The 24,160-nt window shown below is 45.3% G+C and overlaps 1 long non-coding RNA gene across 1 annotated transcript; it reads right to left on the reverse strand.

The window, feature by feature from the left end:
* Nucleotides 1-7,977: 7,977 nt before the first annotated feature.
* Nucleotides 7,978-23,229, reverse strand: LOC140494020 (uncharacterized). Its single transcript, XR_011963831.1, has 4 exons — nt 23,128-23,229; nt 20,396-20,478; nt 18,555-18,654; nt 7,978-8,070 (listed from the first exon to the last, which is right to left on the reverse strand). It is a non-coding gene; the product is annotated as an uncharacterized lncRNA (long non-coding RNA).
* Nucleotides 23,230-24,160: the final 931 nt, after the last annotated feature.

The raw sequence follows: 24,160 nt of genomic DNA on the forward strand, positions 1-24,160 counted from the left end.
GTTAGACTCTGCACCCTTTCTGGGTTCACTTCCTTTCCCTTCAGTTGCTGCAAGTCAATAATGCAACAGCACAATGAAACAAAAGGAAACAGAAAGGGAGGTGGCAGATCCTGGACAGAAGAGGAACCTTCAGTCTGCGAGAATGGGTCAGATCCTTCTTCGTTCCCAATTAGTTGATTCCCTCCATTACAATGAATTGGGGATGGGGAAAGGCCTACATGGGTGTAGTGACACTTTGACCCCCTCCCCCAACAGATCAATACTATGAGCAGATACATTCATCCTCCAGCCAATCATAGTGTTAAAAACTTTCTGCAAAGTATATTTACCCAAAGCACATGCTCGAAAACCCGCCCACATTCTGTACATGTACAGTGCCAGATTTCCCCACACACGTGTGATCCCTGCCTCAGGGATTGTGGGAGTTATAGTCCAAATGAAGCCACTGGAGCCCTGTCTCTGGAAAGTCAATGAAAATTGTGGACTGGAGGGTGTTGTGTATCTGATCCCCATTCAGACACACAGAACATATGGACTGTCACTGGGTTTGACTGAGACATCTGCTTCCACAACCTGATTTTCTGATGTAAGGAATACAGATTCAGCCAACTGGGGGTGTGGAGAGGTTAATAGGAGGTGAAGATTTTAAGTAGAGGTGTCTCAATGGTTAGCATTGCTGACTCACAGAGTCAGGGACCTGGATTTGATTCAGCCTTCGGTGACTGTGTGGAGTTTACGCGTTCTCCCCGTGCCTGTGTGGGTTTCCTCTGGGTGCTCCAGTTTCATCCCACAGTCCAAAGATGTGCGGGTTAAGCGGATTGCTTATGCGAAATTCCCTGTGTCCATGCCTGTGCAGGTTAAGCCATTAACCAGGGGAAATACAGGGAATGGGTGAGTCTGAATGGGATGCTCTTCATAGGGTTGGTGTGGACTCTGTTTCTATTCTATTCTCATGAAGAAGAAATGTATCTATCTCAATGTGCTATGAATCTGTAGAATTCCCTATTCAAAATGCAGTGGATGCCAGGACAATGAGCAAATTTACTGAAGAGACACAGATGTTGAATTTGCAATGAGTTGACGGGTGAGAGAGAGCAGGTGGGAAAATCCAGCTGAGAGCGAGGTGAGCTCAATCATCATGGTATTAAATGTTGGAGCTGGTTCGAAGGGCTGCATTGCCTCCCCTGTGCCCAGTGCTTATCTTCTTATGGTAATAACTGGTAAGCTGAATCCAAAACTCACCACCTTCACCAAAGGAGATTTTCAGAAAATGCAGGATAGTCAGGTGGATTAGCATTTCCAACTTAGATAGTAAGGAAGCATGTGGGAGATAATGATTTTGCAATTTTAAACTGAGGTGAGTTAAAAATCACACAACAACAGATTATAGTCCAACAGATTTAATTGGATCGTGATGAAGGAGCAACGCTCTGAAAGCTAGTGTGCTTCCAATTAAACCTGAGGGACTATAACCTGGTGTTGTGAGATTTTTAACTTTGTACACCCCAGTCCATCACCGGAATCTCCAAATCATGTAAACTGAGGGGAGACAGTGATTTATGGTTTTAGACTGTTCAGTACATTCACACCGTCCAGAATACTCTGTTTTGAATATCTATCCTGTACTTTATTACAAAGCCAAAGTGTCTGACAATGAAAACCAAAACACCCAGGTAACATCGCCTCACCTCGTAATCTGATAAAAGACTTGTGATAAGTCTGGTTGAATTTATAATGCAGTTGGGAAGCAGGAAGATTAAATCCAATCCCAAGATCCTGTACTTGAACAAAGGAGACTACAATAGGATGAGGCAGGAGTTGGCTAATGTAGACCGGAAGCAAAGACTTTAAGGTGGGACAGTTGACAGACAGTGGAGGAATAGCAATGAATTTTTCAAACTGCTCAGCAACAGTATATATCAGTGAAAAGGAAGGACTGTAGGAAATGGAATAATCTGACACGGGTGGCTTCGGAAATAAGGGAGTTTACCAAATTGAAATAGAAAACATACAAATTGGCGAAGACTAAGGAGAAACTAGGAGATTAGAAAAACTTTAAAAATCAACAGAAAGCTTGATGGGATTGGGGAGAAAAGTGATGAGTAGCTATCCCCAGGGCCAGAATAGCAGTTTACACTGCTAGAGGGGAAACTCTTGTGTGGAGAACATATGGCCTCTGTAATTGTTGAAGCACTTAACTGTTACCATAGAGATAATCCTGATTGAGTTCAAAATCACAGCACACTAGAAAAAGCTTGTACTTCCAAATAAACATGTTGGACTACAACTTGGTGATGTGTGGTTTTTAACTTTGCCCACCCCGCTCCAACAGCGGCTCTTCCACATCAGAATCCTGACAGACAGCCCCACTGAAACTGAAGTGCCTGTCAGATACCTGACTGAGCCACAGGGGTGTGGGGGAGGGGTATGTGGTTTAACCACAAAGTGCTGAGCTGAACTCGACTTTTTAAACTGTCATTGCCATGGAGATAATATTGAGAGACAGCGTCCATTCAAAACCACAAACCACAAAGTTATAAGAATGGGAGCCATACATCGGACAGGTGGGGAGTTACCTGATGCTGCCTGGAGGTGTTCTGCATGTACACTATCCATGTAACTGCCATGTTTCGTCAATAAAAGACTCAAAGAAGACCTCTCAGAGTTCTGTGCCGAGTTATCCCTATCCAGCAGGGTTCAGGAATATGAGCACACAGCAGTCAGTCTTCACAGTGGAGGATACGAAGAGCATGGCAGTAATTGATAAGGAGACGGAGGAAGGCGAGGACAGAGGAACAATCATTATCACGAGAGTATTAGAGCTGGGTAAGCTAATGTAGCTAAAGGCAGACAAGTCACTTTGCCCTGATGGAATACATCCCAGGGTACTACCAGAGGTGGTGGGAGGAATAGTAAATATATTTGGAGTCAGAGTCCTACAGCAGAGATAGGTCCTTTGGCCCAAACTGGTCCATGCCAGCCAATATATGTGAACCCATTCCCCTGCACTTGGCCCATCTGCATCTGACCCTTTGCTATCCATGAATTTGTACAAATGTCTTTTACATGTTAATGTATCCACCTCAACAACTTCCACTGTCAGCTCAGTCCATATACATACCACCTTCTATGTAAAACAGTTGCCCCTCAGGTTCCCTTTCATAATTTCTCCTCTAACCCGAAACTGATGCCCTCCACTCCTTGGTTTCCTGGGAAAAAGACTGAGTGCATTCACCTTTCCCAAGCCTCTCATGATATTGTACACTTCCAGAAATAGATCTTCCCTCTATTTCCTCTGCTCTAAACAAAAACAAAACCTCGCTTGTCCAACCTCTCCCTCTAACTCAGACCCCTGAGCCCATTTCTTCGGCACCTTATCCAGTTGAATAACTGAAACCTACACTGCATTCATCACATTTCCAGTGTTTCCCCACGGCGCAGGAACCAACGTGACAACGTCAACGGTTAACATACCATGATCGATAATTAACCCCTTTACAACAATCCCGTTTTCATAGTATTTTCCATGGTGTAGGGATCCTTGTGTCTTTCTGGTTGTATGATTAATTAAAAACTTGTCCTCAGACAAAACACATCTGAAACTTAATTATTCCTGGGAAATGTGCCATGATTTTTCAGACTTTTAAAAACAAATGTAATCTCTCTCTACAGTCACCACGCTAACATGGACTTGGCTGTGTCTCAGTATTTTTTCTAGACACACTGACATTTGAAATATTCGCCCACGGAGTGAATACACACCTTTCCTTCCACATGAAAAGGCCAATGATATTCAGATCGGCATGGATCAAGTAACTATCAAAACTGAACATGAAGTTCAGTTTGAATTTCTCATCCACAAATCCGCCCTTTCAGTACTCTACAACAGAGAATACAAGTCGTTGAATTCAGCTTCCGAGCTCCTGCCTGCAGACTGAGGACCAAAACAAAGGGGTGGGACGATGGCACTGCTGCCTCACAGCACTAGGGTCCCAGGTTCGATTCCAGTCTTGGGTGACTGTGTGTGGAATTTGCATGTTCTCCCCGTGTCTGCGTGGGTTTCCTCCGGGTGCTCCGGTTTCCTCCCACAATCCAAAGATGCGTAGATCAGGTGAATCAGCCATGCTAAATTGCCCATAGTGTTCGGTACATTAGTCAGAGTGAAATGGGTCTGGGTGGGCTACACTTCCGAGGGTCGGTGTGGACTGGCTGGGCCGAAGGACATGTTTCCACACTGCAGGAAATATAATCAAATCAAATCAATGAATCTGACTCGGAAACTCCTGGGTGTTGGTGAATCCTCCCCCACCTTCCAGGGTTTCCTTCTTGGTCAGAATAACATTGATTTTTTTTCCAATCTGGAACCTCTTATTTATTTCCCCCATACCGACCCTCTGATGAAAACCATCCTGCACACACTGGACAAATCATAACTGGTTGAACTAAAATGAACCAAATTAGAACTTTAATTGCAGGCCCACCTTTGTTCCTTTCCATAACATTCCTGAATCTTCACCCGAGTTCTGATAACTTTCTGCAAAATACTCCCCCCAAAGATACGCCGACTACTTGTCACGATACCAGGGCAGGGACCATTCCCCTGGGTCCTGTTCTCAGAGGGAGGAAGGGAGGGAGCAGCCAATGACAGATTAATCCCACACATCCACAGCCTCCCTCGCTGGCACTGACCCACCCTGCACATACGTCAACAATTGGCCAGCACTGCGCCCGAGCACTGGTCTCCCCTCCTACAGAGCATGCTCCAGATCACACAGGTGCCTGGGTGATTGACAGCAGCTGTGCCCAATAGAGTGGAGGGGGCGGGGCTGCAGGACTGGGACAATGGGATTGTAAACAATGAATGAATGTGGAGGACACTGGGGGATGGATAGGTCAGTGAGGGACAGGAGCAGTGCAGCAGCAGGAGGGGATCCTGGACAAACTGAGCAATGGGAGAGTCTGACAGGAGAGAAACTACAGGATGGTTCTGTTTGGAGGCTCAGGCAGGGACAGCTGGGAGACTGAATGGCCTGGTGGCTTGGCCACGTTTTCTAATCAGCCTCTTCAAAGCTGCTGTTACCAAACTCTGAACCCGATTCTGTTGGTCCAGAGGTAAGTACACTACCACCATTTCTTGGTGGGCTAGTGGAAAGAAGGGAAGGTTTTTCTCAATCTCACTCACATGGAAACTCCATGAGCTCCTCCCACTTACTATCTATGGTCGGGATGGAGGAAACAGAGCAGATGGGAGGGAGTTTAGGGATATAGGGACTGCCTTTCAGTTGGAACTCATCTGTGTTGGTGATATTAACAAGACTCAATACACAGTCACCAACACAAAGCTGGTGTACGTGAACTTTATCCAGAATATTAACACCCATAACTGGGTGACGCAGACCCCAATGTACAGAGTTAAGTCCTGGATATTAATAACTGCTTTGTGTGTGAGAAATCACGTCTCATGAACTTGTGTAAATTGTTTTGAAGTAACAACAAAGAGGATTGATGAGTACAAAGCGGTGGAAATGATCTACATGGACTCCAGTAAGGCATTTAACAAGGTTCCCCATGGGAGACTGGTTAGCAAGGTTAGATCTCTTGGAATACAGGAGAACTAGCCATTTTGATACAAAACTTGTTCAAAAGTAGTGGTGGGAGGTTGCTTTTCAGATTGGAGACCTGTGACCAGTGGGGTGTCATAAAGGATAGGTGCTGGATCCACGAAATTTCATAATTTATATAAATGATTTGGATGTGAATATAGGAAGTATTGTTAGTAAGATGACACCAAAATTGGAGGTGTAGTGGACAGTGAAGAGGATTAACTTAGATTACAATGGGATCTTGATCAGATTGTTGAATGTGCTGAGGACTGGCAGATGGAGTTTAATTTAGATAAATGTGAGGTGCTGCATTTAGGAAAAGCAAATATTAGCAGGGTGTATAATTTTAAGGTCCTCGGGAGTGCTGCTGAACAAAGAGACCTTGGAGTGCAGGTTCATAGCTCCTTGAAAGCAGAATCGCAGGTAGATAGGATAGTGAAGAAGGTGTTTAGTATGCTTTCCTTTATTGGTCAGAGCACTGAGTATAGGAGTTGGGAAGTCATATTGCGGCTGTACAGGACATTGGTTAGGTCACGCTCGGAACATTGCGTGCAATTCTGGTCTCCTTCCTATCAAAACAATATTGTGAAACTTGAAAGGGGTCAGCAAATTATTACAAGCATGTTGCCAGGGTTGGAGGATTTGAGCTACAGGAAGAGGCTGAACACATTGTTTTCCCTGGAGCGTCAGATGCTGATGGGTGACCTTATAGAGGTTTATAAAATCAGTAGGGGCATGGATAGGGTAAATACACAAGGTCTTTTCCCTGTGGTAGGGAAGAGGCATGATGGGGATGGGATACAGAGGGGGGAGTCCGAGAGTGGAGGGTGATGGTTATTTTGTAGATCTACAACACAACCCTGTTCCTGTTTTCTCCCCTCCCCTTCAATCCCTCTGAAGGGCTCAGAACAAGGGCGTAGTCGCTGGAATGTAGAGCTTCAGGGTGACCAAGTGCTGAAGGTTGCATTTGGGGCGCTGACCTTTATTGGTCTGTGCACTTATAATAAATAGACCTGGGTTCAATTCCACTGTCCTGGATTCATGTCTGTGGCTACAGACGCGCCTGTCTCTGACCCTGACTACTGGATCCCCTGTCACTATGGGTCTGCCATTCGCCTACCTCCAGTTCTGCGCAGCGGAGCTATCTGTGGTGTCATGAACCTGGCTGTTGCTGATTTCCCCTGAGAGTCCACCCAACCTGATTCCCCCCTTATCGAATCCCAAGCGGTGCACAACATCTATTTGAGAAGGGGAATGATCACTGGGGCGTCCTTAACTTCCTTCCTGAGCCTTTTACTTGATCTGATGGTCACTCATTCCCTTTCTGCCTGTGTAATCCTCACCTGCAGTGTGACTAACTCACTAAAAGTGCTGTCCATAACATTCTCAATATTGCTTCACAGTGAGTCCAGGTCTGAAAAGCAGTTTCCCAGCAGTTGCAGATGGGCACTCTTCCTGCACACATAGCCGTCACGGACACTGGAAGCGTCCCTTATTTCCCACATTGTGCAAGAGGAGCACACCACTGGTCTGAGGTATCCTGTCACAACGTCTCTCTAGTTTGAGCTAGTCACTCCCATTAAGAGAATTGAAATGAGCTGGCAACCTTCCTTCACTTCAAACATTTCCATTATAATATAAAGCCATGATCTTTACTTAAGCTAACTTTTTACACTTTTAAAAACTTTTTAAAAAACCTCAGCCGGTATCGCTTACAACTTGGCTGTTCCCACTGGGAACATGTGAATTTCTGAATGGCCTGAACTAAAACTGAAGCTGTAGGTCACCTTCCCCCTGTCTCCCCTCGCTCTGTTTACAACCAACTCCAAAACACACTCATTGAGCCAAGCAGCCCTCACAGTGCAGCCCTGTCATTTTCATTGTCTGCTCACACCTACACTGCACTCAGCCTCCTGTACTGTTCCAATGCATCTCAATGGGAGCTCAGGAACAGCAGCTCACCTTACAATTCAGCCATTTGTAACCCCAGAGTCAACATGGACTTCAGCAGTTTCTGAATGAACAGACAGTTGTCAGAACCTGGGACATTTCACCTGAAATGGTGCTGGAATTTGAGTCCACAAGGAATTTTAATGAGAAGTTTGTAGGGAATTGAAAATAAGGAGTTTACAGGTTAACATCATGAAATGGGTGATTGGATCTAAATCTGACCGTTCCTATAGAGAGATGAGGTGTAATTTGGATAAATCTGTGCTCCCTCTCAGGCCAATACCTTCTTCCACAGCTGCAGGGCCCAGAATTGAGCACAAATCCCAAGGGTGATCCAACCACAGTTTGAACATCTTTCTTCTTTTTGCTTGAAAAAAAAGATACTTGCCCTCAGACAGAACAGACAAACCTTTCTCCTTCCACAGTTAAATGTCAATGGTATTCAGATCCTGATGACCCTGCTGATGATAGAAAATTGCTTTGGAGATCCCCGTCTCAATTATTCTCAATTAATATCCTATAAAATGAATTCACAAAACAAAACTCACAGTCAGTGCAGGCTGAACAGTAAAGACAAATATTTCTCTTGGTATGTGTTGGATGTGTAGATGCTCCTCTTCAAAATGCCCGCCCCCACCCAGGCAGAGGACAAGTCCATGCCCCAAATAAAGATGGTGGCCATAACCCAGGAACTATCACCGCCTGAGGTCCACAGCCATTTTTCCATTTGCTGTAAACGTGGGACCAAGAGTTTCTAATTTAGGCCCAACTACCTGTTCAGGGTGTAATTAAACCCTCCCAGTCTCAACTGGATCCAACTCCCCTTTCCAGTTTCCTCCTCCTGCACACACCAAGGGTCATTCTAGGTCCAGTCACCCCTCCTCAGAACCGACAACAGCTGGGAAAATTAGAATCCCTACAGTGTGGTAACAGGCCATTCGGCCCAACAAGTCCACACCCACCCTCTGAAGAGTTTCTCAACCAAACTCATCCCCCGACCCTATTATTCTACATTTCCCCTGACTAATGCACCTAACCTATACATCCCCGAACACTACAGGAAATTTAGTTGGGCCAATTCAACGAACCTGCATATCTTTGGTCTGCAGGAGATAGGGGTTAAAGAGTAAATAATAGGTCGGGATGGAGCCCAAAAGAGACAGTAACATTTGGAAAGACAAAGGAGTGGATAACAATCTGGCTGGGAGGGTGTATAGCTGTTAATGGAGGGGACAGGAACCTGTGTCTGGCAGCATCTCAGTGGAGGTGCTGGAAATGGCAGCTGATGATCTACATTCTGCTGCAAAACAGACCCCAACCTTCCAGTTTCGTGTCACTTTAACATACGAGTCTGTTCCCTGGCCAACATCTCTGTCTCATGCTTACTGCAGTGTTCCAATGAAGCTTGATGCAAGCTGGCAGAACACTCCAGGACATACCAAATCACCCCGTATTTCAAGGACTGCAATTTCCCCTCCCATGTGGTTAACAATACTCTCCAGTGTATCTCCACCACTTGCCACACCTCTGCCATTGAACCACACCTCTCCAACTGCAACAAGGATAGATTCCCCCAGTTCTCACCTTCACCCAGATACAATGCATCATCCTCTGTCATTTCCACCACCTACAATCAGATCCCACCAGAGATATATTTCTCTCTCCATTCCTTTCAGAATTCCACAGAGACATTCCCTGTGAATTCCAAGTCAGATCCATGTACCCCAACAAACCCAGTCCCAGCCCCTTCACTTGCCAATGCAAGACGTGTAAAATCTGTGCCCACACCTCCTCCCTCACTTCCAAAGGACCCTTCCACATCCAGCTGAAATCTCATCTTCCCCATTGGATACCTTTAACCAGAGAATCAAAGTTTCCTCATCGCCCCTCCCCTGCCTTATCCCAGACACAACCCTCCAACTCGACACCACCCTCTTGAACTGTCCCACCTGTCCATCTTCCTTTCCAATTATCCACTCCACCCTCTCTCAATTACCCTCCACCTACATCTACCTTCCTAGCCTTCCTAGCTCCCTTCCCACCAACCCCACACATCCCTCTTATTTATTTCTCAGGTCTCTTACTACTCCCCCCCACTCCAATCCCGACATTCCTGATGAAAAGAATATGTCCAAAACGTCGATTCTCTTGCTCTTGAGATGCTGTCAGACCTGCTGAGCTTTACCTTTTGGTTGTTGTGTGAGATTTACAGCATCTGCAGTTCTTTTGGTTCTAATTTACCAGGAATTTCTAATTCAGGTCTAGCATCCTAAAACCGTGCATTTATAAACCCTCCCAGTCCACAATAGCTCCATTTCTTCCCCAGACTTTACAGTCTCTCCCACTCCCTTCACACTCACTAGGTCCCCCCTCACCATGTCACTGCGCCTGCACAGCTTATGGCCACGTGTTGGCCTGCTGGACCCATCCCAATTCACTCCCATTGACTGGAGGATCACGCCAATTCTCCTATTGGTCTAAAGCTGCTGTCAAGCACCCGGGCCCCATTGTGACATGAGAGGGCTCCTCCCAAGAGCATCGGATGCTGGGGTGGTGACATCATAGAGCTTTATAAAATCATGAGGTGTATGGATGGGAAAAATAGACAACGTTTTTTCCCTGGGGTGGGGGAGTCTAGAATGAGAGGGTGTAGGTTTAAGGTGAGGGGGAAAGATTTAAACGGGACCCTAGGGATAACTTTTTTCACACCGAGATTGGTGCATGTATGGAATCTCCTGTTCAGGGAAGTGGTGGAGGCTTGTACAATTACACCATTTGGCATCTGGATGGGTATGTGAATAGGAAGGGTGTAGAGAGATATGTGCCAAATGTTGGCAAATGGGACTAGATGAGGTTGGGATATCTGGTCGGCATGGACCAGTTCGACCAAAGGGTCTAATTCCATGATGTAGGTGTCTACGGCTCTGCCCTGTGATGAGCTTCTTCATTCACAGTGAATGGGGCAGTAACACCGAGCACAGAGGTTTGGGGCTATTCAGCCCATTGGGGCTGTACTCTCCCCCTCTGGAGATGGTGCCAGTCTATCCCAACTCACCTCCCATTTGTCTGTAGTCCTCCAAATCCTTCCTTAAAAAAGTTAAATTCCAAATTTGTTTTGACAATAACTACTGATTCTTCATTGAGCTGTTGGTCAAACTGTTCCAGATGCTCAGAACTTAGCGAGTAAAATAATTTTCACATTTTTAACCTGCATTATTTGCCAGTTACCTGAAGGTAGTTACTAAAAATTGTGATGTTAATAATTTCTCCCTTTCTCTCTGTAAATTAAATATCCTGGAAACAAATCTGCTTCTGGTCGAAGTCACTGACTAACCTTCTCAAATCCAAGGAGAATTATTTGATCTTCTGCTAACTCTCCATAAAAGAGAAACCCATCTTAATTTGAGTCGAGCCATAAAGATGTACAGCAGAGAAACAGACCCTTCGATCCAACTTGTCCATGCCGACCAGATATCCTAAATTAACCTCATCCCATATGTCAGCTCTTGGCCTATATCCTTCTAAACTTTTGCTAATCACATACAACATCTCAAAGGCATAATTGGGTAATTGTACCAGCCTCCACACTTCCTCTGGCAGCTCATTCCATAAACGTACCATGTTCAGTTAAGAACATTGCTCCTTAGGTACCTTTTACATCTTTTCCCTCACACCTGAAGCCTGTTCCCCCAAGCTTTGGACATACATATCCTGGGAAAAAGACCCCGGGATTTCACCCTATCCATGCCCCTCACAATTGTATCCGATGCTCCAGGGAAAACAGCCCCAGCCTATTCAGCCTCTACCTATATAGCTCAAACCCTCAACCCTGGCAACGTCTTTGCGGATCTTTTCCGAACCCTTCCAAGTTTCACAATATCATTCCGATAGCAGAGAGACCAGGACTGAAAGCAGAATTCCAGAAGTGGCTGAATCAATGTGCTGTGCAGCTGCAAAATGACGTCCCAATTCCACTACTCAATGCACTGACCAGTAAAGGCGTATGATTTCACTTTCAAGGAACTATGAACCTGCACTCCAAGGTCTCTTTGTTCAGCAACACTCCCCAGGACCTTCCCATTAAGTGTATAATTCCTGACCTCATTTGCTTTTCCAAAATAAAGCACCTCATATTTATCTGAAATAAACTCGATCTGACAATGATCAGCCCATTTGATTGAAGTCCCATTGTACTCTGAGGTGACCTTCTTTGCTGTCCAGTGCACCTCCAATTTTGATGTTTCCTGTAAACCCACTAACTATACCTCATATATTCACACAGAAATCTTTGATATAAATGATGACAAGCAGTGGACCCAGCACCGATCCTTACACCATATTGCTCATCACAGGCCTCTAGTCCGAAAAGCACTACTCTCTGTCTCCAACCTTCCAGCCAATTTGTATCCAAATAGCTGGTTCTCTCTGCATCCCATGGTGTCTAACTTGCTAACCAGTCTGTTATGTGGAACCTTTTTGAATGTCTTTCTGAAGTCCAAGTTAGTGATGTATGTACAAAGCCATGCTGACTATCCCTAATCACTTCTTGCCTTTCCAATTACATATAAACCTGTCCTTTAGAATTCCTTCCAACACCTTGTCTGCCACTAACGTCAGGCTTACCAGTGGATTGGTCCCTGGCCTTTCCTCATCACCTTTCTCAAATAATGGCGCCTGTCTTGCAGCACCTCACCTGTGGCTATCGGTGATAGAAATATCTCAGCGAGGGGCCCAGCAATCACTTCCCTAACTTCCCACAAAGATTTGGGATACACCTGATCAGGTCCCACAGATTTACTCAGCTTTATGTATAAGACATCCAGTACAACCTCCTCTATAATATGGATAGTTGTCAAGTTATCACTATTTATTTCTCCAAAGTCTCGCGCTTCCATATCCTCTTTAAGTAAAAGCTGACATGAAATACTTGGATAGTATTTCTCCCACCTTCTCTGGTTCCACAGACAGCCTTGTTGATCTTTGAGGGTCATTATTCTCTGCCTGGTTACTCTTTTGTCCTTCATGTTTAGTAGAATCTCTTTGGATTGTCCTTAAACCTCTTTCCCCCCAAAGCTCTCTCATGTATCCTTTTTGCCCTCCTGTTCTCCCTCAAGTGTACTCCTACTGCCCCTGTAGTCCGAGGGATTGACTCAAACCCAACTGGCTGTACCTGCGATATCCCTCCATATTTTTGACCAGACCCTCATTTTCTCGAGACACACAACATTCTCGACACCTACCAGACTTGGCCTTAACAGGAACATACTGTCTATGTACTCTTGTTGTCTCATTTTCACAGGACTATGGAGGCAATGGCAAATGAGGACATGGAAATAGTCATTCTCAGGAAAGAGGTAGTGTTGGGAAAGATAACATCCCAAAAGTACATGGGTCTCCTGGCCATGATGGAATGCATCCCAGGGGACTAAAAGAGATGGTGGAGGGTCTATTGACCTTCCTTGCTAGAGGGATGGTTATGCTGCAGTTGTACAGGGTGCTGGTGAGGTCACACCTGGAGTACTGTGTACAGGTTTGATCTCCTTACTTCAGCAAGGATGTACTGACACTGGAGGGGGTGCGGGGGGGGGGTCACTAGGTTGAGTTGGGAGTTGAGAGTGTTGGTGCATGTGGAGAGACTGAATAGACTGGGACTATAATTGTTGGAATTTAGAAGAATGGAGGTTGTATTGGAAAAAATAAAATTAAGAAGGGAATAGAGAAGATAGAAGCAAGGAGGTCATTTCCATTGGGGGGCGGGTCAACCTAGCATCAAAATAAGGGGGTATCTTATTTAGGACAGAGTTGAGGAGGAACTTCTTCAGCTAAAGGTTTATGAATCTGTGGAATTCCTTGCTGAGTGCAGCAGTTGACGTTATCAACTTGAATGTCTTTAAGGCTAAATGTAGATATGCAAACAGGAAAGGAATTAAGGGTTATGGTGAGAGATCAGGAAAGTGGAGCTGAGGCCATGAAAAGATCAGCTATGATCTTATTGAATGGCAGTGCAGGCTTGAGGGGCCAGATGGCCTACTCCTGCTCTTATTCCTTCTGTTCTTATGTTCCCACTTTCCAGCCGTCCTTTTACCTGGGGGTTGCAAACAAATATTGAAAGTTCTCACCTTGTACCGTCAAAATTCATATTTGTCCAATTTTGAACACCAACTTTTAGATTTGGTCTATTATTTTCTGTAACTATTTTAAAACTAGTAGAATTATCGTCAGAGAATCTCAAGTGTGGAATCAGGCCATTCGGTCTATCACATCCACACTGACCCTCAGAGCCTCCTCTCTTACCCCTGTAACGCTGCATTTCCCATGGCCAATCCACCTAGTCTGCACATCCCTGAAAACTATGGGCAATTTCACATGGCCAATCCACCCAACCTGCACATCCCTGAACACTGAAGGCAATTTCACATGGCCAATCCACCCAACCTGCACAACTCTGAACATTATGGGCAATTCATCCTGGACTATCCACCCAACCTGCACATCTTTGGACTATGGGAGGAAACCAGAGCACCCGGATGAAACCTACACAGACAACCTCAATAAGGTGATCATCCTGTTCTTATTTGCCAAATCCACCCAAGTAAGTTCACCGGGCGAACTTCCATGAATATCCTCCCTAAGCACAACAATAATATGATCCCTCATCAAAAACACCATTCCACATTTTCTCTTATCCCCCTTTCTATCCTTCCTCTTACATCTATTCCCTGGAACATTAAGCTACCTGTCCTGTCCAACCTAAGCCACGTTTCTGTAATACCCACTATATCCCAGTCCCATGTTCAAAACTATATCTTAAGCTCATCTGCTTTCCCTGTCAAACCTCTTGCATTGAAATAAATGCAGTGCAGTGCTATCAAAAGGACAGACTGATGGGCAGAGGGGGCGGGATGGCCCTGTTGGTGAGGGATGACGTTCAGTCCCTTGCAATGGGGAAGACACAGAATCAGGAGATGTAGAGTCAGATTGGAGGGTGGTAATGTTGTGCCAATTTTCAAGTAAGGTGGGAGAGAGAAAACATGGAATTATAGACAGGTTAGCCTGATGTCAGTGGTGAGGAAGACGCTGGAGTCAATTATAAAAGATGAAATTATGGCTCATTTGGATAGCAGTAATAGGATTCGTCAGAGTCAGCATGGATTTACAAAGGGGAATATACTGACTTGGATTGAAAATTGGCTGGCCGACAGGAAGCAGAGAGTAGTGATAAACGCTTCCTTTCAGAATGGCAGGCAGTGACTAGTGGGGTACCACAAGGTTCGGTGCTGGGACCGCAGCTGTTTACAATATACATTAATAATATAGATGAACGTATTAAAAGTAATATTAGCAAATTTGCTGATGACACAAAGGTGGGTGGCAGGGTGAAATGTGAGGAGGATGTTATGAGAATACAGGTTAACTTGGTGAGTGGACGGATGCATAGCAGATGCAGTTTAATGTGGATAAATTTTTGGTTATCCACTTTGGAAGCAAGAACAGGAAGGCAGATTACTATCTAAAAGGAGTCAAGTTTGGTAAAGGGGAAGTACAACAAGATATAGTTATTTTTATACATCGGTCAATTAAAGCAAGCATGCAGGTACAGCAGGTAGTGAAGAAAGCTCACTGCATGCTGGCCTCATAACAAGATGAATTGAGTATAGGAGCAAAGAGGTCGTTCTGCAGCTGTACAGGGCCCTGGTAAGACCGCACCTGGAGTATTGTGTGCAGTTTTGGTCTCCACATTTGAGGAAGAGCATTGTGGCTATTGAGGGAGTGTTGGGTAGGTTCATGAGGTCAATTCCCGGAATGGCGGAATGATCATATGTTGAAAGATTGGAGGGACTGAGCTTGTATACACTTGAGTTTAGAAGAATGAGAGCGGATCTGATGGAGACCTACAAGATTATTAAAGGGTTGGACACTCTGGAGACAGGAAGCATGTTTCCACGGATGGGTGAGTCCAGAACCAGAGGACACAGTTTAAAAATAAGGGAGAGGCCATTTAGAACAGAGTTGAGGAGAAACGTCTTCACCCAGAGAGTAGTGGACACATGGAGTGCACTAAACCAGAAGGCAGTGGAGGCCAAGTCTCTGGATACTTTCAAGAAAGAGATGGATAGAGCTGTTAAAGATTATGGAATCAAGTGTTACGGAGATAAGACAGGATCAGGATACTGATTGTGGACGATCAGCCATGATCATAATGAATGGTGGTGCTGACTCAAAGGGCAGAATGGCCTATTCCTGCACCTATTGTCTATTGTACCTTGTCAGTCCTACCTCTTTCTGTGCCTTTCCCTTGCCTGTCTAACTTCTCAACTGTACCAGCCTCAGACTTACGTCGTTTCTCACTAGCTCTTGGTTTACCCCTTCGCCCTCGCTGGTTTAATGCCCCCCGAATAGCACTAGCAAATCTCCCTGCTTGGATATTAGACACCTTCTAATTCAGGTGTAATCCATCCTTCTTAAGCATGTCAATTCTACACCAGCAGAGATTCCAATGATCCAAAAATGTGAATCTTCTCCCTTGTATCAGATCCTTTGCCACGCATTCATCTGCTCTACCCTGCTATTGCTACTCTCGCTCGCATGTGGCACCGGGAGTAATCCAGATATTACTACCCACAAGGATCTGCTTATTATCCTCCAGGCTAATTTGCTATATTCTCTCATCAGGACTTTAGCCTTTTCTCTTCTGCCATTGGTACCAGTGTACAGTGACCTCCCACTGATCATTCTCCCCTTTCAGAATATCCTGCACCCTCAGAACCATCCTTCCCCCAGGCAGTAGGGAGGTACCACCCCATTCTGACGTCTCACTGTTCACAACAGAAACTGCTGTCTGTGCTGCAGACTAGAGAGCCCCCTATCACCATAGATCACGTGGAACCTGATATACCTGACATTACACTAGTAACTTGGCTGTCAGTGCGATATTCCCCTGAGAGTCTGTGACCCCCGACGCTTTCCAAAACAGTATAATTGTTTGAGATGGAAGTAACCACAGGGGACACCTGCACTACTTGCCCTCCACTCCTCCATTTCCGAGAGGAAACCCATCTACCTGACTGGATTGGCAGTTTTCCTACCTTTCTAAAACTGCCACCTATCACAACCCCCGGCCCCTCTAAATTCTTCATTACCTTTAACCATCGCTCCATCTGGTCCATGAAATTCTACAGGATTTGCATCCTCACTTCCTGCAGACAATCAGGATCATTGAAACTTTTCTTAATCTCCTACGTCCAACAGGAAGAGCACATCACTGTATGAATGGCAATCTCTGCACCTTAACAGTCCACAGACCCAGAAAAAGGCACATAGTCTTATAGCTTTACAAAACACTACTCTAGAATAAATTAGTACCAATATTTTACATTAAAAAACTGAATCAAAGTATCATAGGATGTGTACTTAAAGAAATAAGCCACCGTCCTACTGAATGTTGTAGCTTTACTAAAATAAAACAGACTAAGATTTATCTTTGAAGAGACTGAAACCCACTGAGTTCAGTCACAGATGAACAGCACTAAACAGAACCTTCGGTTAAATTTGTCCATGCCGACCAGATATCCGAACCTAATCTTATCCCTCTTGCCAGCACCTGGGCCATATCCCTCTACATCTTTCCTATTCATGTCAAGTATCCAAATGCCTTTAAAATGCTATAATTGTCAGCCTCCACCACTTCTGGCAGCTTATTCCATACATGTACCAGTCTCCTCGTGCAAAAGTTGCTCCTTTGTTCCCTTTGTATTGGAATAAATGCAAAATATAACATCTTGAAAAAACAAACGAGGGCAGACTTACACTAATTAAAAACTGGGCCTCGAGTCGTGATATGGAATGAAGAGGCCGTGGGGTTTGGGTCTTTCAAGTCTGTGTCACATGTCGACAGGGTGGTTAAGAAGGTGCTTAGCACACTTGCCTTCATTGCTCAGACCTTTGAGTACAAGAGTTGGGACGTTATTTTGGATGTTGGGGAGGCCTTTTCTGGAATTCTGTGTCCAGTTCTGGTCATGCTGATATCGGGAGGACATTATGTCTTTGGAGCAGATTCAGAAGAGATTTACCAGGATGTTGATGGGAGTGGATAGTTTGAATTATAAGCATAGGCTGGATAGGCTGCGACTTCTTTCAGTGGCGCGCAGGAGGCTGAGGAGTGACCTTATTAGACGTTTCTCAAAACATGGAGGGTTGGTATCAGTAACGTGAACAGCTGGTGTCCTTTCCAGGAAGGGACACGATTCAAGACTGGGTACATACCTTTTAAGGTGACAGCAGAACGGCTTTAAAAAGGCGTTTGGGAATTTTCTTTTATTTTTGTTCAGACAATGGTTTCTGTGTGGAATGAACTATCAGAGGAAGTGGTAGTTGTGAATCAGATTACAATTTTAGGGTGGCACGGTGGCTCAGTGATTAGTACTGTTGCCAGGACCCCAGGTTCGATTCCAGCTTTGGACAAAGTCTGTGGGACTTGCACATTCTCCCAGTGTCTCCATGGGTTTCTTCCGGGGCTCCAGTTTCCTCCCTAATGAGAGAGCAGCCCTATGGTCTGGTAGGACAATGCTGCCTTTACCTTTTACACAGTGATGCCACTGTGTCTCTGGGATGGGGAGAGGGAATGCTGAAGGTAGTGGGTGGGACACCACTCAGACACAGTGCTTTGTCCTGGAGGATGGTCACTTTCTTTCATAGTGTTGGGGGCTGCACTGATGCAGGCAAGTGGAGAATGTTCCAACACAAACCTGATGTGTGCCGAATAGAGAACAAACAGACATTGGGGAATCAGGGGTTTGGGGAAACTGAGGTGTTCTCCTTGTAGCAAAGGCAATTGCGGGAAGCTGTGACAGAGGGGTTTAGAAAAGTTACACGTTATAATAATAAACCTTACACCCATCAGCTCATTATACAAGGATTACAGGACACACATTAAAGGTTTGGGAAGATTCAAAGGAGAACGTTTATGCAGCAAATGGGATTCAGATGGAATACAATACTCACACACAATGTAAATATCCAGGTCCTGATGAATTGACGAATTCAATCAGAGTTAGGTGTTACAATGACTGAGATTACCATCTGAATGTCCACCTGTAGTATCCTGTAATACAAGTTTATAAAACCCATCACTGTCAGTTCAGGTTAGAAACTTCGCACCATCCCCTCCTCCTGGCCCAGGATGACTGGACACATTACCCCTTGTGGAGGTCAGCAGTCAGTTCAGGTGGAAATTTATGTGGGTTTCTAGGAGTTTCCACCTTGGAACTTCATGTGATTGAACAGGGCAGATCTTTGACACATGGGACAGAATATTCCAAGAGTCAGTGAGATATGGAGAGCAGGATTTGCTTCCTTTTCTTTCCTTCCATGCTGCTGCTGTGCTTCATAAAAAAGACATGGGGTGTGAAAGGCTCATGCAGCTCGATGGGCAAGTTGCCTCCATGCTGACCAATGGGCAGCAAGCTCCTCCCATACAGTATCTCTAAAAACAGAGCAACTCTGCATGCTTCACACTGCCCAGTGCTCCCAGTAAATGTTTAGAAGAATGGGGAGGGGGGGGGGGGAACTCCTGGAAAAGGCATAACTGTAAAGTTCTAAGAGGATTGTGAAGAGAGAGAGATGCACAGGAGAAAGGGGCAACAAGTTGTCAGATGGAGTATAATTTGGGAAAAAGTGAACTCGGTCATTTTGGAGGGGATAATAAGAGAACGGAGTGCTATTCACATAGTGGAAACTGTAGAAAGCTGCACCACAAAGGGATCGGGGGTTATTTGTGCAGGAAACACTGAAAGCTAACAGATTCTGGGTCAGTCACGAAATCAAGGGTTCATTTCAGATTCATCAAGTTTAAGGTAACACTGACATGGGTAAGGGGTTTCAGTAGCAATGGAGCTAGGGTGAGGTGGAGACAAGCAACATTTTAGAGATTGGAATTCCTGGTGTTTGTGATTGCATAGATGTCTGATCAGAAGGTCACCGTGGGGTTACAGATATGACAGCAATGTTGTGAAGAGTCTAGTTCTATCTCAGACTGCACCCAGAGAGAGGGAGGGGCTCAGAAGTAAGAGAAAGGAATTTGTAATAGCAACTGAAGGTAATGGGTTTAACCGTAACAATGTTTCTTTGGAGGAAATTGCAGTTAATCGGGTAGTGGGAATGTGATAAGCAGTTTGGTAACTGAGCAACAGTGGAGCAATGGAGAGGGATGGTGGGGAAGGAGAGCTGGACATCGTCAGTGTACATGTGAAACCTCACACTGTGTTTTTGGACAATGTCACTTCCTGGCAGTGTGTAGGTGAGAAACAGGAGGGACCAAGGATAGATCCTTGAGAGACACCAAATACAAGGAATTCAGAAATGAAAGGGAGAGTGGAGATGGAGCAGGATTTACAAATGATGGTGAGGTCAAATATTAGTTTTTTTGGCAGAATGGATGAGAAGGACATAACCAGAAAAGATAGACAGACAGAACAAGGAACAATACCTGTGAATTGGGGAGGGGGAGTGATGAGGAGGAAACAGAGTTGGAATGTCTGTAGTTTAGCGAGACTAGTAAAAGATCAAGGTGAGCTCTGATAAGGCTTGACAAGAGACTGGAGAAAGATGTAAGTTTGGGACAAAAATCAGGAACACCATGTGAGGCAGCTTGTCTCGGTGGCCTAGTGGGAGGGAGAGAAGCAGCAGAGGCAGCTGATCAGATTGTCTCAGTCTTAGTGACAGAGAAACTCAATGTGCGCCTTGCTCTTGTTGTTGGAGGGAAGGATGAAGGAGACAGGATGATGGACAGTGTTTTACAAAGAAGCAAAACCAGGGTTAGTGATATTTAAAATGAATGAACAAACCTAATGTATTTAACTTTTATCCAGAATATTAAAATGTACAACTGAAGTCCTTGTTCGAATCCCAGCTCGGCAGATGGTAGAATCTGAATTCAAGAAAAAATAATGAATTAGGAATCTCCTGATCTCCATGGAACCATTGTCAAAGGCGAAAAAAATCCTGCCAACCTGACAGTTGGCCAACAAGCTACCCACTGTATTAATCACTGCAAAGTCTCAACAAAGGAATGAAACTGGATGGACCACTCGGCATCTAACAAGGCATTAGGAAATACAACCACAGAATCAGCCCTCTCGACTCTGCAACATCCTGCTCACTAACATCTGTGTTTTTTTGTGCCGAGCTGTCTCACAGACTAGGCAAGGAACAGCCTGACAAAGTCATACTCACAGAGTAACCCCTTACAGATAATGGCCAGACACCACAATAACCATCCCTAGATAGAGTGTGATGATGGAGAAGTACAACAGGTCAGGCAGCATCTGAGGAGCAGGAGAATCGATGTTTTGAGCCTAAGCCCTTCATCAGCCTGACCTGCTGTGCTTTTCCAGCACCACACTCTCGACTCTGATCTCCAGCATCTGCAGTCTTCACTTTCTCCTGAAATCTCTGGATATGTCCTGTCCCACCAGCAGGACAGACCAGGCAGAGGTGATGGCACAGTAGTGTACACACAGGAACCATTTGCCTTGGGAGTACTTAGCATTGACTTTGGACACCAGGAAGTCACATGGCTCCTGCTAATTACCACGTACCGTGCTCCCGCAGCTGATGAATCAGTGCTCCTCCACGTTGAACAACACTTGGAGGAAGCACTGAGGCAATAAGATGGTGACAAGCCTACTCTGGGTACAGGATTTGAATGTCCTCTACCAAGCGTAGCTCAGCAGCAGGATTACTGACTGAGCTGGTCGGGTCCTCAAGGACATAGCTGCTCAACTGGGTTTGCAGCAGGCGGTAACGGAACCAGCAAGAGGGAAAAAACATACTACATCTTATCAGTATGAATCAACCAGCAGCAAATACATCTGTCCATGACAGTATCGATAAGACCGACCATCCCACAGTCTTTTTGGAGACAAAGCCTTACCTTAAAGTTGAGAAAAACCTCCATTGTGCCGAGTGGTACTATCACCGTGCTAAATAGGACAGATGTAGGAACTCAAACTGGATCTCGCTGAGGCACTGTGGGATAACAACAGCAGCAGAACTGTACTCCAGCACAATCTGTAATCTCATGGGTTTGTAAATCCTGCACTCACCCATCACAATGGACAGGAAAGGACAGCATGCCATGAGCAGCACCAGACAGACATAAAAATGAAGTGTCAACCTGGTGAAGCTACCAAGCAGGACTATCTGCACATCAAACAGCATCAGCAGCAAGCAACTGAGCTAAGTGATCCCACAATCAATGGATCAGATCAGAGCTCTGCAGTTCTGCCACACCCAGTTGTGAATGGTAATGGACAATTAAACAACTCTTTGCAGGAAGCACCACAGATATCCCCACCCTTACTGATGGAGGGGTTTCACACATCCATGCAAAAGACAAGATGACAGCATTTGCAGTAATTTTCAGCCAAATGCAAAGTGGGATGATCCACGTCAGCCTTCTCCAGTGGTTCCTAACGTCACAGATGTGAGCTTTAAGCCAGTTCAATTTAGTTCGAACAATATCGAGAAATGGTTAAGTAGTGTAAAGGCTATGGGTCCTGCTAACAGTCTGGCAATAATACTGATAGATTGTGCTCCAGAACTTGCCACCCACCAAGTCACGTACCGCTCCAGCACTGGCATCGACCGACAATGTGGAACATTGCCCAGGGATATTCAACACAAAATCACAGGGCAAATCCAACTCAAGCAACTTCCCTCTGTCAGTCCACACTCGATCAGCAGTAAAGTGATGGAAGATGTCATCAACAGGGCTATCAAACAGCAGCTGCTCAGCAACAGCCAGCTGAGCGACACTCATTTTAGGCTGCACCAGGGCCACTCAGCTCCCGATTGTGTTACTGCCCTGATTCACAACCTGACAACCAGCTGAATCCCGGAGGTGAGGTGAGGGGAACAGCCCAGTCCCACTCCAACACCACTATATCAAGGTGATTCCACCCTCATCTCAGCTCATATACTGAAACTCTCATCCATCGTGTGTCATCTCAAAACTTAATTATCCAAACACACTCCTGGCCAGCCTCCCAAATTCAACCTCCCTGTAATCTCAAGAAAAAATGAAAGCTCTATCGCCCACGTGCTCACTTCTCCCCAAACATGTTGATCTGTCAAAAGGCTCCTATTCATAAGCAACAACAATTTAAAATTCTCATTCTTGATTTGATTCCTGGCTGTTATCATCCCTAGCTCCCTGCACCACACATCCTTTATCGAGGTCTCAACCCATTTTCTTTGAGACTCCCAACGATTGGTTAATTCATTACTTCAACTGTGTAGCTGATTCTACAGTTACTAAAGCAACATGGTCTGGAACTTACAGACAAAACCTCACAGGTCTGCTTTTCACCTTTAAGAAATCCCTCAAAGCCTGCTTTTTGGCAATGCTTTTGGTCACCTGTCCTAAAATCTCCATCCCTGGCCTTATTTCTAAAGTTCTCAATTACATTTTTGTGAAATTATAAGCATGATCATAAAACTACAAACTGTTCTTGATTTGGACATTATCTTCAAATAATCACTGTTGCTGTAATGAATAATCTGTAATGTCTCTTACCCAACCACATTGTGGGAGCACCTTCACCACACAAACTGCAGCTGCACAAGAAAGTCAAACATCACCCTCTCCACAAGCAACAGGGCTTTGGCATTAATCACTGGTATCTGTGGAAGGAGAAACAAAGTTAATGTTTCAGGGAGTGCAAAATGGATTACAGGTAATGAAAATGGTTCAGAATTTGATTATCAGAAATGGATGGAAAATACACTTGCTTATTGGAAAAAAGAATTCTTGACTGTCAAAAATACTCAAGAAAAAATAATCTGGGCAAACAATTCTTCCGTTGCCTCCATGTCCAAGATTACTTTCACAATCAGGACTCCTGCCCACATTCCAAGGACCCCTTCACCCACCTCCAACACACTGCATCCACCTGGACACCCCGTGCTGGCCTATTACCTGCCCTCGACCTTTCATTTCCAACTGCCGCCGGGACATTAGCTGCCTTAACCTGTCTACCCCCCTCCCCCACTCCAACCTCTCACCCTCACAACGTGCAGCCCTCCAATCCCTCTGCTCCAATCCCAACTTCACCATTTTGCCAGCAGATAAAGGGGGCGCAGTGTTAGTCTGGCGCACTGACCTTGACACTGCTGAAGCCAAAAGCCCACTCGAGGACACCTCTTCTTACTGCCCCCTCGACCATTACCCCACCCCCATCACCAAACCTTCATCTCCCAGACCACACAGAACCTCATCAACTCAGGAGATCTCCCACCCACAGCTTCCAACCTCATAGTCCAGGAACCCCGCACTGCGCGGTTCTACCTCCTTCCCAAGGTCCACAAGCCTGACCACTCTGGCCGACCCATTGTCTCAGCATTCTCCTGCCCCACTAAACTCATCTCTACCTACCATGACACTGTCCTATCCCCCCAGTCCAGGAACTCCCCACATACGTTTGAGACACCACCCACGCCCTCCACCTCCTCCAAAACTTCTGTTTCCCCAGCTCCCAATGCCTCATCTTCAACATGGATATCCACTCCCTCTATACCTCCATCCGCCATGACCAGGGCCTCCAAGCCCT

Source organism: Chiloscyllium punctatum, chromosome 23 (genome assembly GCF_047496795.1).
Source record: "Chiloscyllium punctatum isolate Juve2018m chromosome 23, sChiPun1.3, whole genome shotgun sequence".
Lineage (NCBI taxonomy): Eukaryota > Metazoa > Chordata > Chondrichthyes > Orectolobiformes > Hemiscylliidae > Chiloscyllium > Chiloscyllium punctatum.